The sequence below is a fragment of the Macaca nemestrina genome, chromosome 18 (genome assembly GCF_043159975.1).
Source record: "Macaca nemestrina isolate mMacNem1 chromosome 18, mMacNem.hap1, whole genome shotgun sequence".
Taxonomy (NCBI): domain Eukaryota; kingdom Metazoa; phylum Chordata; class Mammalia; order Primates; family Cercopithecidae; genus Macaca; species Macaca nemestrina.
In genome coordinates this window covers 24040836-24054196 of record NC_092142.1, presented here as the reverse complement: position 1 = coordinate 24054196, position 13361 = coordinate 24040836, and the positions used below count along the sequence as shown (strand labels likewise).

The window sequence follows — 13361 nt, the reverse complement described above, 5'->3', positions numbered from 1 at the left end:
TCTTGTTGTGTCACCCAGGTTGGAATGCAATGGTGTGATCTTGGCTCACTGTAATCTCTGCCTCCCAGGTTCAAGTGATTCTTCTGCCTCAGCCTTCCAAGTAGCTGGGATTATAGGTGTGTACCACCACACTCAGTTAATTTTTGTATTTTCAGTAGACACAGGGTTTTGCCATGTTGGCCAGGCTAGGCTCAAACTCCTGATCTCAGGTGATCTGCCTGCTTCAGCCCCCCAAAGTGCTGGGATTACAAGCATGAGCCACTGCACCCAGCCTACACTTTTAAACCATCAGATCTCATGAGAACTCACCCACTATCACAAGAACAGCTTTGGGGCTGGGTGTGGTGGCTCACGCCTGTACTCCCAACACTGGGAGGCTAAGGCAGGTGGATCATCTAAGGTCAGGAGTTCGAGACCAGCCTGGCCAACATGGTGAAACCCCGTCTCTACTAAAAATACAAAAAAAATTAGGCAGGCGTGGTGGTGGGCGCCTGTAATCCCAGCTACTCGGGAGGCTGAGGCAGAACAATTGCTTGAACCCAGGAGGTGGAGGTTGCAATGAGCCGAGATCGTGCCACTGCACTCCAGCCCGGGCGACAAGAGTGAAACTCCGTCTCAAAAAAAAGAGAACAGCTTTCGCAAAGCTGCCCCCATGATCCAATTACCTCCCATCAAGTCTCTCCCCCAACACGTGGGGATTACAATTTGAGACGAGATTTAGGTGGGGACACAGAGCCAAACCCTATCATCTAGTATTGAATTTGTTTTCAATTACTGATGAACATCTCAAGTATAAAACCGACTGGCACTGTTTCCTCTCCTCACTCCTTTCAGTACTTCCATCCTCATGTTGCTGCTTTCTCTTGTGGTCACTGAAACTCCTGAGCAGTGAGAGTCCAGACAGCTCAGAAACTGACCAATCAGAATGCAGCACAGAAATTGACCAATCAGAATGGATGCTGGACTTATCGCTGGAGCAGGATTGAGACGTTAACGTTTTGATCACTGGATCCTGAAGAGTGAGGATTCCAAGGGAGGGCAGCAGTGGGAAGCCATTCAGAGGGCTCAAGAAAGCAGCTGTTTTCCAACTGAAAGTAATGCCAGTGTCTGCCTGTGCCTTGATCTAAAAAATGGAAAATACCTATTATTTATTGAGAATTATGTGGCAGACACTGTGATACATACTTAATAAACATTATTTTATTCCATTTGGTCATTGTTGAAAACATTTCCTTTTTTTTTTTTTTTGAGACAGGGTCTCACTCTGCCACCCAGGCTGGAGTGCAGTGGTACAATCATAGCTCGCTGTGGCCTCAAACTCCTGGGCTCAAGCAATCTTCCCATGTCAGCCTCTTGTGTAGCTAGGACTACAGACATGCCCCACCACACCTGGGTAATTTTTTCGGGGGAAGGGAGCACTGACAGGGTCTCACTATGTTGCCCAGGCTGGTCTCGAACTCCTGACTGTGCCTCAGCCTCCCAAAGTTCTGGGATTACAGACATAAACCACCGTGCCCAGCCAGGTCTGAGTAATTTTTAAAGGTAAAGTTAAGATGGTCTGCCTGTCAGACATCTATTTCATGTCTCTACTCAAGGATTGCTTCTTACGTGTTGGGAGGAAAAGGAAGAAGCTAGCAGGCAGTCTGCAGTCCACACTGGGCTGCCCCCACCAGCTGTTGTGTGCCTGGCAGCGCTGCTTTCAGCCCCATTCATTTCCAACTCCAAGGGGGTTTGTCACTTTGCCGGTTGTTGCCACATTTCCATCCTGAAGTGGCAGCTCCAGTTGTGTTTCCCAGATAATTTCCAAGATGCTAATTGCCACCTGCTGATTTCCTGTAAACACTGTACTTTACACATGTGATTAATCAGAGAGCTGTGGACTGTTCCGAGGAAATGTGTGTGCATGTTTGTGTGTGCGTTTCATTACTGTGGTGGATTTAAATCACGGGCAATGTTTGCTCACAAAGCTACATTAGCAAAACGGCAGGGAAAACAAAATTACAAAATACCATAAACTGCAAGTTCACAGACTGTATACACAACAACTCAAGTCAGCCCAACAATTCCCTGACTAAATTCTGGAACCAAGCAGCAGGAAGGTAGCATCTCTAAAGGAGACTTTGAAGACTTTGAACCATTTCTTCTTCAGATTCAAGATCGACCTTGTGCCAGACCTTAGCTTTTCACTGCAAGTTACCTGCACCTTTAAACCTCCATCTCCTCATCTGTAAAAATGGATAATTTTTGAGTCACAGAAGATACCATGTAATATGTTTATTTGGTATATCAGTCAGAATTGTGTGAGTTGCAAGTGACAGTAATTGAATTCAAAGTGACTTAAGCAAAACAAGGGAATATATTGGCTCAAAAACCTAGAGACAGGGGTCTAGTTTCAGGTGCAGTTGCATCTAGGAGCTCAAATAATGACTTCAAACTCTGTGGCACCCTCTGTTTTTTGATCTTGCCTCATTTTTCGAAGACTCTCCTTACAGCAACCTAGTAGACTTGCCAACAGGTCCAGGCATACATTTTATCTTCTCAGCAACCACTGTAAACTAGTGTAGATAGCATCTCACTTGGGAAATGACCCACTAGTGTAAGAGTTAAAGGAACATGAAAAGCAGCTTAACAGTCAAAGTCAGGTTTTTTTTGGAGAATAAACCTGAGAGGGGCTTCTGGCCAATTTCGGTCAGGAGTACTCTTACAGACTAAGGATGTTTAAGGATATAGAAAGTGGGGAGCTTATCGTAGGGTCACAATGTTTCTATGTGAGGGAAAGTATATTATGGGGTTGGAAGGTCTCTGGTTGGAGGTGAAGCTATCTTGGGGTTGGCATGTTTCTGGTTGGAGCAGGGTTTATCTTAAGGTTGAAATGTTTCTGGTTATGCTGACATTAGCCATTAGGCTGATGTTTTGGGGCTGGATTTAGGCAGTTTTGTTTGTTTGTTTGTTTTATTTTGTTTTTAATCAAGGGGAACTTAAAATGGTGGGGTTTGTCCAAGATGGCAACGCTCCTGCTCTGTCCACTAACCCATTCTCAGACCTCCTGATTTGGGTAGAGTTAATTGCCTGCTTGCTTACACCTACCCAAACTCCCAAGACATGCACAGAATCAGCCACATACATGAAGACACTGCCAGACCTCCAACCCCCAAACCAAACCAGATGGTTGTAGGGACAGACTGGCACCATCTGATGGTGTTCGTAAGAGAAAAAAATATGGGGATTCCAACATCAGGATATGGATTTCACGACGGATACTCAACCTCCCATACAAACTTACGTGCTGAGTGACAAGAGGGAGACGTTTACTCAACTCGGAAGTAACTGGTCAGCCCCTTTTACACATGCCTGTTTCACTCTTGGGCCAATAGTGGAAAATGGGTGGTTCACAGACCCAAATACAGGCACATCTGGCCAAGGTCACTATTTGCCATTTTCTGTTTCTAAGCCTCCCCAAGCCTCTATGGCTATTTATTTATTTACTGAGATGGAATCTTGCTATTGCCCAGGCTGGAGTACAATGGTACGATTTCAGCTCACTGCAACATCCACCTCCTGGGTTCAAGTGATTCTCCTGCCTCAGCCTCCCGAGTAGCTGGGATTACAGACAAGTGCCACCACACCCAGCTAATTTTTGTATTTTTCATAGAGATAGGGTTTCATCATGTTGGCCAGGCTGGTTTCGAACTCCTGACCTTAGGTGATCCACCCACCTCGGCCTCCCAAAGTGCTGGGATTACAGGTGTGAGCCACTGCGCTGGCCTCTATGGCATTTCTTATAGGAAATACTCATAGAATCCCGGCCTGAGATTCTGGTCTTGAAGTATAGAACCCATTGCTCTACCTAATCACACAGCCCCTTTTTCCCATCCTACTGGGGCAAGATCCTATCCCCTGATCCCTTCATTTCCATTGTTCCTCCTCTTCAACTTCTTCCCTAGTGGGAAGACAGTCATTAGTATAATACATGAAAGCTCTCCTGTGAGAGTTGACCAATATTAGCCATAGAAGTTTGATGGTCTTTGGGTACCCTGCTCTGAAAAAATGCAAGAACTCAGGGAAAAGTGGTCTTATCAAGACAGATAAAAAGAAGCAGGTGCAGATAAAGCCTGGAGCCCTTGTTAGAAAAGAATGGAGGGACAGAAATCAAGATGAAGGGAATTTCCTTGTGTCTACAAAAGGCAAACTCAGCCTGACAGGTAATGCACAGAACAAAGAGATGTTGGCAGCAGCCTCTGCATTCTCAATCTATTCCCGACTAACAATGATGAGCATTAAGTCCTTTTGATAATTAAGTGAGCTTACTTGCCTTATTTTCTAGTCATTGTAAGTTAAAATAACAGGGTTAGATGCAGCATAAAGTAATGGTTAAAAGCACAAACTCTTGAGTCAGGCCACCTGGATTTGAATCCAGGATCCTCTACTCAGCAGCTAGAACAACTAGGGCATGTTACTTCCCTTTGCTTTAATTTTCTTGTTAGTAAAAGGAAATATCGATAGCATCTACCTCCCAGTGTTGGCATGAGAAAGAAACTAGTTATTGCATATAAAATAATCAAAACCACACCTGGCTCATAATGAATTAATTCAATACATATTAGCTATTAGACAAGCAGCAACCTGGACTTCCCCGCCTCCAGGGAAATTCCCTTGTCTACACGCACATGGTTGATTTGGTGAATCCCCCAAGAGGAACACTGGACCTCTCTAGGGACTCACAGAGGCAAAGTGGGAGCACCCAATAGAAGTGTGGCTTGCACATAAGGAGCTTTGATTTCCTTGCAAGCTGTTCCTTGCTTGTGCTTCATTTGATTTTTAAGATTTGGGTGTACATGTGCATGTTTGTTGCAAGGGTATTACATGCATAATGGTGTGGGCTGGGCTTCTAGTGTACCTATCACCTAAATACCAGCCATTGTACCTAACAGGTAATTTTTCAACCTTCCCCCCCGTCCCACCCTCCCCACTTTAGGAATCCCCAAAATCTATTCTCTCCATGTTTATGTCCAGGTGTAACCTTTATTTAGATCCCACTTATAAGTGAGAACATGCAGTATTTGATTTTCTGTTTAGTTCACCTAGGATAATTGCCTCCAGCTCCATCCATGTTGCTGCAAGGGATGTGATTTCATCCTTTTTATGGCTGCATAATATTCCATGTTGTAGATCTGCCACATTTGCTTTTCTTTTTTTGTTTGCTTTTCTTTTTTGAGACAGGGTCCCACTCCACCAGCCATCACAGCACCATCATAGCTCACTGCAGCCTCCACCTCCTGGGTTCAAGTGCTCCTCCCACCTCAGCCTCCCTAGAAGATGGGACTACAGGTGCATGCCACCACACCTGGCTAATTTTTTATTTTTATTTTTGTCATTATGTTGCTCAGGCTGGTCTTGGTCTCAAGCAATCCTCCTGACTCAGCCTCTCAAAGTGTTGGGAATACAGGTGTGGGCCACCGTGTCCAGCCCACCACATTTTCTGCCTGTCAACCACTGGCAGACACTTAGGTTCGTTCCATGACTTTGCCATTGAAAACAGCTGCATTTGATCTTCTGATTAAGAGGGATTTTTCTTCTGTTTGACAGGGTTGCAGCAAGCTCTCCCAGGGCTTTATTCTGAAAATAGGGAAAGGCCTGCAGCATATTTTCCTTGTCCCAGGCTAAAATGACTTGGCACCATCAACTACAAGGGGTGAGCTGGATTGGTCACAGGAGGGCATACATGGACATCAGACTTTTCCAATAACTAGAAGCCTCATCACAAAGTAGGCAATGGGGTCAGTAACAGGTGTTCCCAGAACTCCAGAGACAAAGGCCAGCTAGAACCCAAAGGGCTATCCATGCATCCCAGACAAGAATAGGGATTAGACCACAGGCTGGCTCAAGTAAATTTTGTCAACAGGTTTGCTTGCAGCTGTCTTGGCCAACGTTATCCTATCAAGGTAATCAAAGTTCTGGCATTTGCAACCTCTCTCCCTTCACCAACTACCCACTCAGATCACCCTGGTCCGTTGAATGTACTCTAGTCCCGCCCACCTCTAGAACTCCTCTTATCAATTCCTGCCCTTTCCTCAAGCTTAACTAAATTTCAGTCTCATCCATGAAGTTTGTTTTGACCATTTCCAAACCATCTGAACTGACAGCACTAATTGCCCAATACAATCATATGGAATTATATATGGTTTTATGAGACCTCATCTACTAGGGCCTTCAGGAAGAGTGAACATCCCTTGGTTTTACCTGTATAGCATCTTTTATCCCTTCTTCTAGTAGTAGCATTCACTCAATTTTTCTTTAGGAAAAAAAAAAAAAAAAAAAAAAAAAAAAAAAAAAAACCCTTCCAAACTCTTGGACCAGGTGGCTCAGAAGGAGCTGGCCACACACCACAGCTCCAGAGTGGACACGTGACCCAGGCCTCACCAAGCAGGAATTCCCTCTCCCTGGTCACAGTGATTGGTTCAGGATGGGCACATGACCCAAGTCAACCCTATGAGGGTCAGCCCCAGGACATCTGCTGAAACTATTGGGGGTCCAGGCGAGTGTACTCTCTTTCAGAAGGCCAGCAGCTACTACATGGGGAGAACCTACTGAAAATAAGGGTGATTCAGGAAAAAGCAGAGCTGAAAATAGAGGGGAATCAATTGCCTGAGGACATCATCTGAGGACAGAGCAAGACACTGCCTCAAATTTTTTCCACTTTACTGTAACACTTTAAAGGGTCATGTCTTATGTATCTGCCTATCCCATTAGTGCCTGGCATGATGCCTTATAAAGAGGCATGTAGCTTAGTGAAGAAATCATTATTTGAAAATATTAATACTATGTCTGAAGTAGACACCAGTACACACATATCCAATCTTCTCATTTTTACTTTTCAATTTGTAACAAGCAGATCAGATTTGGCATAAAAGAAATGAGAAGGCTGGGCACAGTGGCTCACACCTGTAATCCCAGCACTTAGGGAAGCCAAGGTGGGTGAATCACTTGAGGCCAGAAGTTTGAGATCAGCTTGGCCAACACAGTGAAACCCTGTCTTTACTAAAAAAAAAAAAAAAAAAAAAAAATACAAAAATTATCTCAGCGTGGTGATACACACCTATAATCCCAGCTACTCGGGAGGCTGAGGCACAAGACTCTCTTGAACCTGAGAGGTGGAGACTGCAGTGAGTCAAGACTGCACCACTGTACCCCAGCTTGGGTGATGGAGTAAGAAAAGGAAGGGAGGAAGGGAGGGAGGGAGGGAGGGAGGGAGAGAGGGAGAGAGGGAGGGAGGGAGGGAGGGAGGGAGAGAGGGAGGGAGGGAGGGAGGGAGGGAAGAAAAGAAAATTTAAAAAAAGGAATGAGAAATAACTCGCCACGGTGGCTCATGCCTGTAACCCCAGCAGTTTGGGAGGCCAAGGTGGGCGGATCACTTGAGGTCAGGAGTTCGAGACCAGCCTGGCCAACATGATGAAACCTCATCTCTACTAAAAATACAAAAATTAGCTGGGCATGGTGGCGTGTGCCTGTAATCCCAGCTACTTGGGAGGCTGAGGTAGAATTACTTGAACCTGGGAGACAGAGGTTGCAGTGAGCCAAGACTGTGCCACTGCACTACAGCCTGGATAACAGAGTGAAACTCTGTCTCAAAAAAAAAAAAAAAAATGAAAAAAATGAAAAAAAAGAGAAGTAAAAGGCATTACTAAAAAATTCTCTATCTTGGAGTTTTTATTTTTTATTTTCTACCCAACATAGGCATAGATATAATTTCTTAGGACTTTAATGCATATTTAATGTTCACGTTTACGGTGACCCTACATTAGATCCCACTGGCCGACACCAAGTTATAGTTAATCAGCTTGCCGGCCAAAAGGCTGGTGGCTCAGCACCATGGACAGAGGAATCTGGTGCAAAAGTTCGATCTGCGCCTACTTACAAAATAACAGCTGTGAGCTGTGATATATGATGTTCTACCAAGGAAAGATTAGTGTGAACATTCTTCTTGGCATTAAAGGAAGAGAGTGGCTCTGGGTTTGGATGAACTCAGAGGATTAAGGTCTTGAGAAAATAACCACTCCTTAAAGATACCTCTGAGTACCATGACTTGCTTCATTTACTGACCTATATATTGATCCACTACTTCTTCGACAATCTGCTCTTCTGTTCCCAAGACACCATTTTCATGCTGAACTAAATGTAAACACCTAGTTAGCAAATGTGGAGGACATCTGTTCTTTTTACATGTCCAGCATCTATAACCCTTTTTTCTTTTGCAAACCACCCTTCAAACGAATTAGCTGTCCTGAGTTTGCTCTTTGTTGTTGTTTTGAAGAAATAGAGTCTCTATCACCCAAACTGGAGTGTCGTGGTTCCCTCATGGCTCACTGCAGGCTTGACCTCCCGGGCTCAAGTTACTCTTCCACCTCAGCCTCTTGAGTAGCTAGGATTACAGGTGTGTGCCACCACACCTGCTTAACTTTTATCTTTGTAGAGATGAGGATCTCACTATATTGCCCAAGCTGGTCTTGACCTTCTGGCCTCAAGCAATCATCCCCCCTTAGCCTCTCAAAGTGCTGAGATTACAGGAATGAGCCACCACGCCTGGCCCAAATTAGCTGTTTCTTTAAATGGTATTAAGGAATTGTTGATACAATTGTGAAGGGCTTATGATGATATTGAAGCTATGTTTAAAATAAGAGTTCCTGGCCAGGCAGAGTGGCTCACACCTGTAATCCCAGCACTTTGGGAGGCTGAGGCAATCGGATCACTTGAGGCCAGGAGTTCAGGACCAGCCTGGCCAACAAGGTGAAATCCGTCTCTACTAAAAGACAAAAAGTTAGCTTGGAGTGGTGGTGCACGCTTGTACTCCCAGTTACTCGGGAGGCTGAAGCAGGAGAATCACTTGAACCTGCGAGGTGGAGGTTGCAGTGAGCTGAGATCACATCACTGCACTCCAGCCTAGGCGACAGAGCAAGACCGTCCCAAAAAAAAAAAAAAAAAAAAAAAAGTTCCTGTCTTTACACAATACATTCTGACAGTTTCAAATAAAATAATATCATGTCCAGAATTTGCTTCAAAATAATCCAGGATCAGAGCAGGCAAGACAAGATTGGCCATGAATTGCTCATTGTTAAAGCTGTAGGACAGAAACGTGAGGATTCTATTTTATGTTCAAAATTTTCCATTAAATATATACATATGCAAATATATATACACACATACATATGCATATATATGAGGCTGTGTGCGCGCACTTGTGCGTGTTACTGAGATGCTACCAAAAAATTGTAACAATAATTCCTGAACAACTTATGATCCTGCACCTGAGCAATAATAAAGAGCAAGCCTGATTCCCTCTGCTCCCTGAGGAGCTTTCAGGAGGCAAGGTTCTAAACGCCCCATGCAGACTTGAGATTTTTCTCTTGCTCAAGTTCACGTGATGGAGCAGGAAGTTCAGATGTCCAGGGATGATCACTTTTGCAAGATGTCTCAGGACAGCAATTTCTAAGAAATGAAACCTTTTCATGCACTTTTCCCTGACAAGCAGCTGGGAGCAGGGGCTGGGCCAAGCGTAAGTGAAAGCACACCTGATTGTGGTCATGGGCCCCAGGTCAATACATAAAGTCCAGGTGAGAACCAAAGCAACAGCAGCAAAATATTAAATACGAAATGGGCTGGATAACTAGAGGGAGCCAAGATATAATGCCAAGCACATTACGATAGAGAAAATGTATAATACAAAGATGACAGAAAGGTATAAACGGAAGACACAACTAAGTATTCCTCTAGGGAGCCTTTTGGGGGACTTTTCATGCAGCAGCCACATCAGGACAAATGAGGTGCCAGAAGAAAGACTGGTGGATAAAATGACTATAAAACTGCTTCCAAAACTGTGAAACCATGCGCACATGGGAGGAATTGCTTAGAGGCTACATATCACAGATGAGGTTGAGTGCTTACTATGCATAAGGTACTTTATAAGCTCCCAGTACACAGTGGTTAAAAACATAAAATGTCCTGCCTCATTGAGCTAACATTATAGTGAGGCAAATTGATGTAACTGTCAATTATTTAAAAGTGTGATAACTTCACCTAAAAATACTGCCAGCTTCTCTTTACAAATCAAAAGATCTAGGCCGGGCGCAGGGGCTCACTCCTGTAATCCCACCACTTAGGGAGGTCAAGGCAGGCTGGTCACTTGAGCTCAGGAGTTTCACACCCTGTCTCTGCAAAAAGAATATAAAAATTAGCCAGGTAGTGGCACGTGTCTGCAGTCCCAGCTGCAGTGACCTATGATTGCACCACTGCACTCTAGCCTAAGTGACAGAGCAAGATTCCTTCTCAAAATATTAATTATCAGAAGATCTGCAAGGCTTGGTCTGTATTCCTGCATGGCAACAAGAGGCTGGAACTAGTGGCTGCTTCCTTTACAGGAAATGTGGCCTGTAGCTCACCACCCTCCCCACCATTCCCTATTGTATTATACTCTGCCTTACTTCACTCTGTTATCTGCCTGAGCTCTGCAAGCTTTCAAGTTTGTGACTCCTGCTCCCTCATGTCCCCAAGTTGTGATACTTGCCTCTCCTAAAACCACCAAATAGCCCAAGGAGAATGTAAAGGACCCCACTCTTATTTGAATCTGAATCCTGGGTTACCATTTAATCTGATGTAACCTTGGGCAGTGACATCACCTTGCTGAAGTCTCAATGCCCTAAACTCTAAAATGGAGGCAATCATATCTGGTTTATAGGATTTTTGTGAGGACTAGGCTTTGCCTAATTAGCTCTTACTCCTCCTTTGGATCTCACCCCTAGCACTGCTTCTTAAAAAAAACCTTTCCAGACCTCCCAAATAGATCAAATCCCTCTGACAGACACAGGTTGTCAGCACCATGTCTCTTCTTGGTGGCACCCATCTCCCTTAGAATTATACATCAGTTGGTGGATTACTTGCTCAATTCCTGCCTCTCCCACCAGTCTGAAAACTCAATAATGGGAGAGGAATCCTGCTTTTGCTCCCTACCTACCACCATATCTGGCCTTAAATAGGTCCTCAGTATTATTTAAAAAGAAAAATGAGCTGTGTACGGATGCTGATACAACCCCTGGCATATACGAGGTGCCCCACTGATTCTCTCTGCCCCACCCTCAGCTAATGCCTGTTACGTACATGCTATCCTAAGTTTCCGGGGCTAAAATTGGCTCAATTTTTAACATTTGGGAAAGAAGTGATTAGGTTGTGTGTTCTAATAAGCTATCTACCTCCCAGAATAAGGATTTTTGTTTTGCCCACTGACATACATGTAGCCGAACTGGTGTCCAGGCCACTCCTCGCCTGAAAGCCAAAAACTCAAAAGACAAGCTTTGGTGAACGTAAAGTTAGCTTTATTCAAGAAACCAGCAACCTGCAAAAGGCAGTGCACTAGCGTTCAAAGACCACCTTTCTCAGTTGTGCCTCTAGATCCAGGAATTTTAAGGAAAATTAGGAGAAATAATGATCAAAACATTCTTGTGGGCCAGGGGCAGTGGCTCATGCCTGTAATCCCAGCAATTTGGGAGGCTGAGGCAGGTGGATCACTTGAGGTCAGGAGTTCGAGACCATCCTGGCCAACATAGTGAAACGCCATCTCTACTAAAAATACAAAATTAGCCAGGTGCAGAGGCGCACACCTGTAGTCCCAGCTACTCAGGAGGCAGAGGCTGCAGTGAACCAAGATCACTGCACTCCAGGCTGGGCGACGGACCAAGACTGTCTCAAAAAACAAAACAAAACAAAAAACATTCTCGTCAATCATGCACAGTCTCAGATGGGCAGTTAATCATTACTTTCTTGGTCAACGCCTTGTGACTAGATTGTGCAGGGACCATCAGCCCGTTCCCAGAGCTGCTGGTCTGTGTGTTTTATCTGTTGAAGAAGGTCCTGTTTTTGCTGTGACTGTTTTTAGTGAATAATTTACAAAGTCAGGCAAAACAATAATTATACTCAAGCAAGCAAGCTTTTCTCTAACATACAGTCAGTACTGCTGTTACCCGTTGCAGGGCCTAGGGGACTTAGCTGGACGCCTACCTGGCTTTTGTTACCCAATGCAATGCCTCCATGACATAGCTAAATGCCTACTCAGATTTAACTCTGCTTTTTAGAAAACAGGATGTCTGTGGTCATAGGTTCCTTCTTAGCTTACTCCACCTCTCAAGAACCTCTAGCTTCATCCTCATCCAACTTCAGTACTAAATGATATTCCCATTGGCGCCATGACAGTTGACAATCACCATCATGACCCGAAAAGGACAAAAAAACAGGTTAGCTCCTTGATTCCAGGAAAATCTACCTCCCTTCCCAAGAAAAAACATGAATATTCCTCCTCCTATTCTTTTTATTTTTTTATTTATTTTTTTAGAGACAGGGTCTTGCCATGTTGCCCAAGCTGGTCCCCAATTCCCGGGCTCAAGCGTTCCTTCTGCCTCCTTGCCTTGCTCTTAATGCCCAGCCCCTTCATTAAGGACACCTGAGGACTAAGCTCTGATTTGTATGTTTTTTGTTTTCTGTTTTGTTTTGTTTTTGACCCAGTCTCAATTTGTCACCCAAGCTGGAGTGTGGTGGCACTATCTCGGCTCACTGCAACCTCTGCCTCCCGGGTTCAGGCGATTCTCACACCTCAGCCTCCCGAGCAGCTGGAATCACAGGTGTGTACCACCACGCCCAGTTAATTTTTGTATTTTTAGTAGAGACGGGGTTTCACCATGTTGGCCAGGCTGGTCTTGAACTTCTCACCTCAAGTGATCCACCTGCCTTGGCCTCCCAAAATGCTGGGATTACAGGCGTGAGCCACCACGCCCGGCCTAAACTCTGATTTTCTAAATCCTGCCCAAATTCCTATCTAAGGGATCTGGGGAGTCATGCCCTACAAACCATAAATATTCATCAGATGGGCTTTATTTAACCCTATATATGATGACTTACTTTCCAATCTGACTCTGGCATAACATTACGTGACAAAGAAGAAAGTCAAAATATTTTACCCCAAAACATGTTTCTTTGCCCTATTTTGCAATTTCTTCCATAAAGGACAGCATTTTCCCCCAAAACCTATCCTTTGTGGGGGAAAATGTGCCTCTGTAAAGAACATCTATTAACATAGCTAGATCTTTTTTTTCCAGGCCTTCCCAATCCTAAACAGATTAACTAAAAGTCTAACACCTTTTGAAGATCTGAATAGGAAACATTTGTCATCTATTATCTCTAAAGGCAGCCACCATAAGACTTCAAAAGAACTTTGGTCTCCACTTTTATCTTAACCTGTACATTTCCTTTCTATCAATCCCAGGTCTTTAGACAAACTCAACCAATTGTCAAGTACAAAATGTTTAAATTTACCTATAGCC

The 13361-nt window shown here is 44.3% G+C and overlaps 1 protein-coding gene across 1 annotated transcript in view; it reads right to left on the bottom strand.

The window, feature by feature from the left end:
• The window catches only part of LOC105485046 (collagen, type I, alpha 1a-like), a 117208-nt gene that overhangs the window by 102317 nt on the left and 1530 nt on the right, over nt 1-13361 (bottom strand). The window contains exon 2 of the mRNA XM_071084280.1: nt 10072-10205. The gene's annotated coding sequence lies outside the window, so the exon portion shown is untranslated. The remainder of the gene's footprint in view (nt 1-10071; nt 10206-13361) is intronic.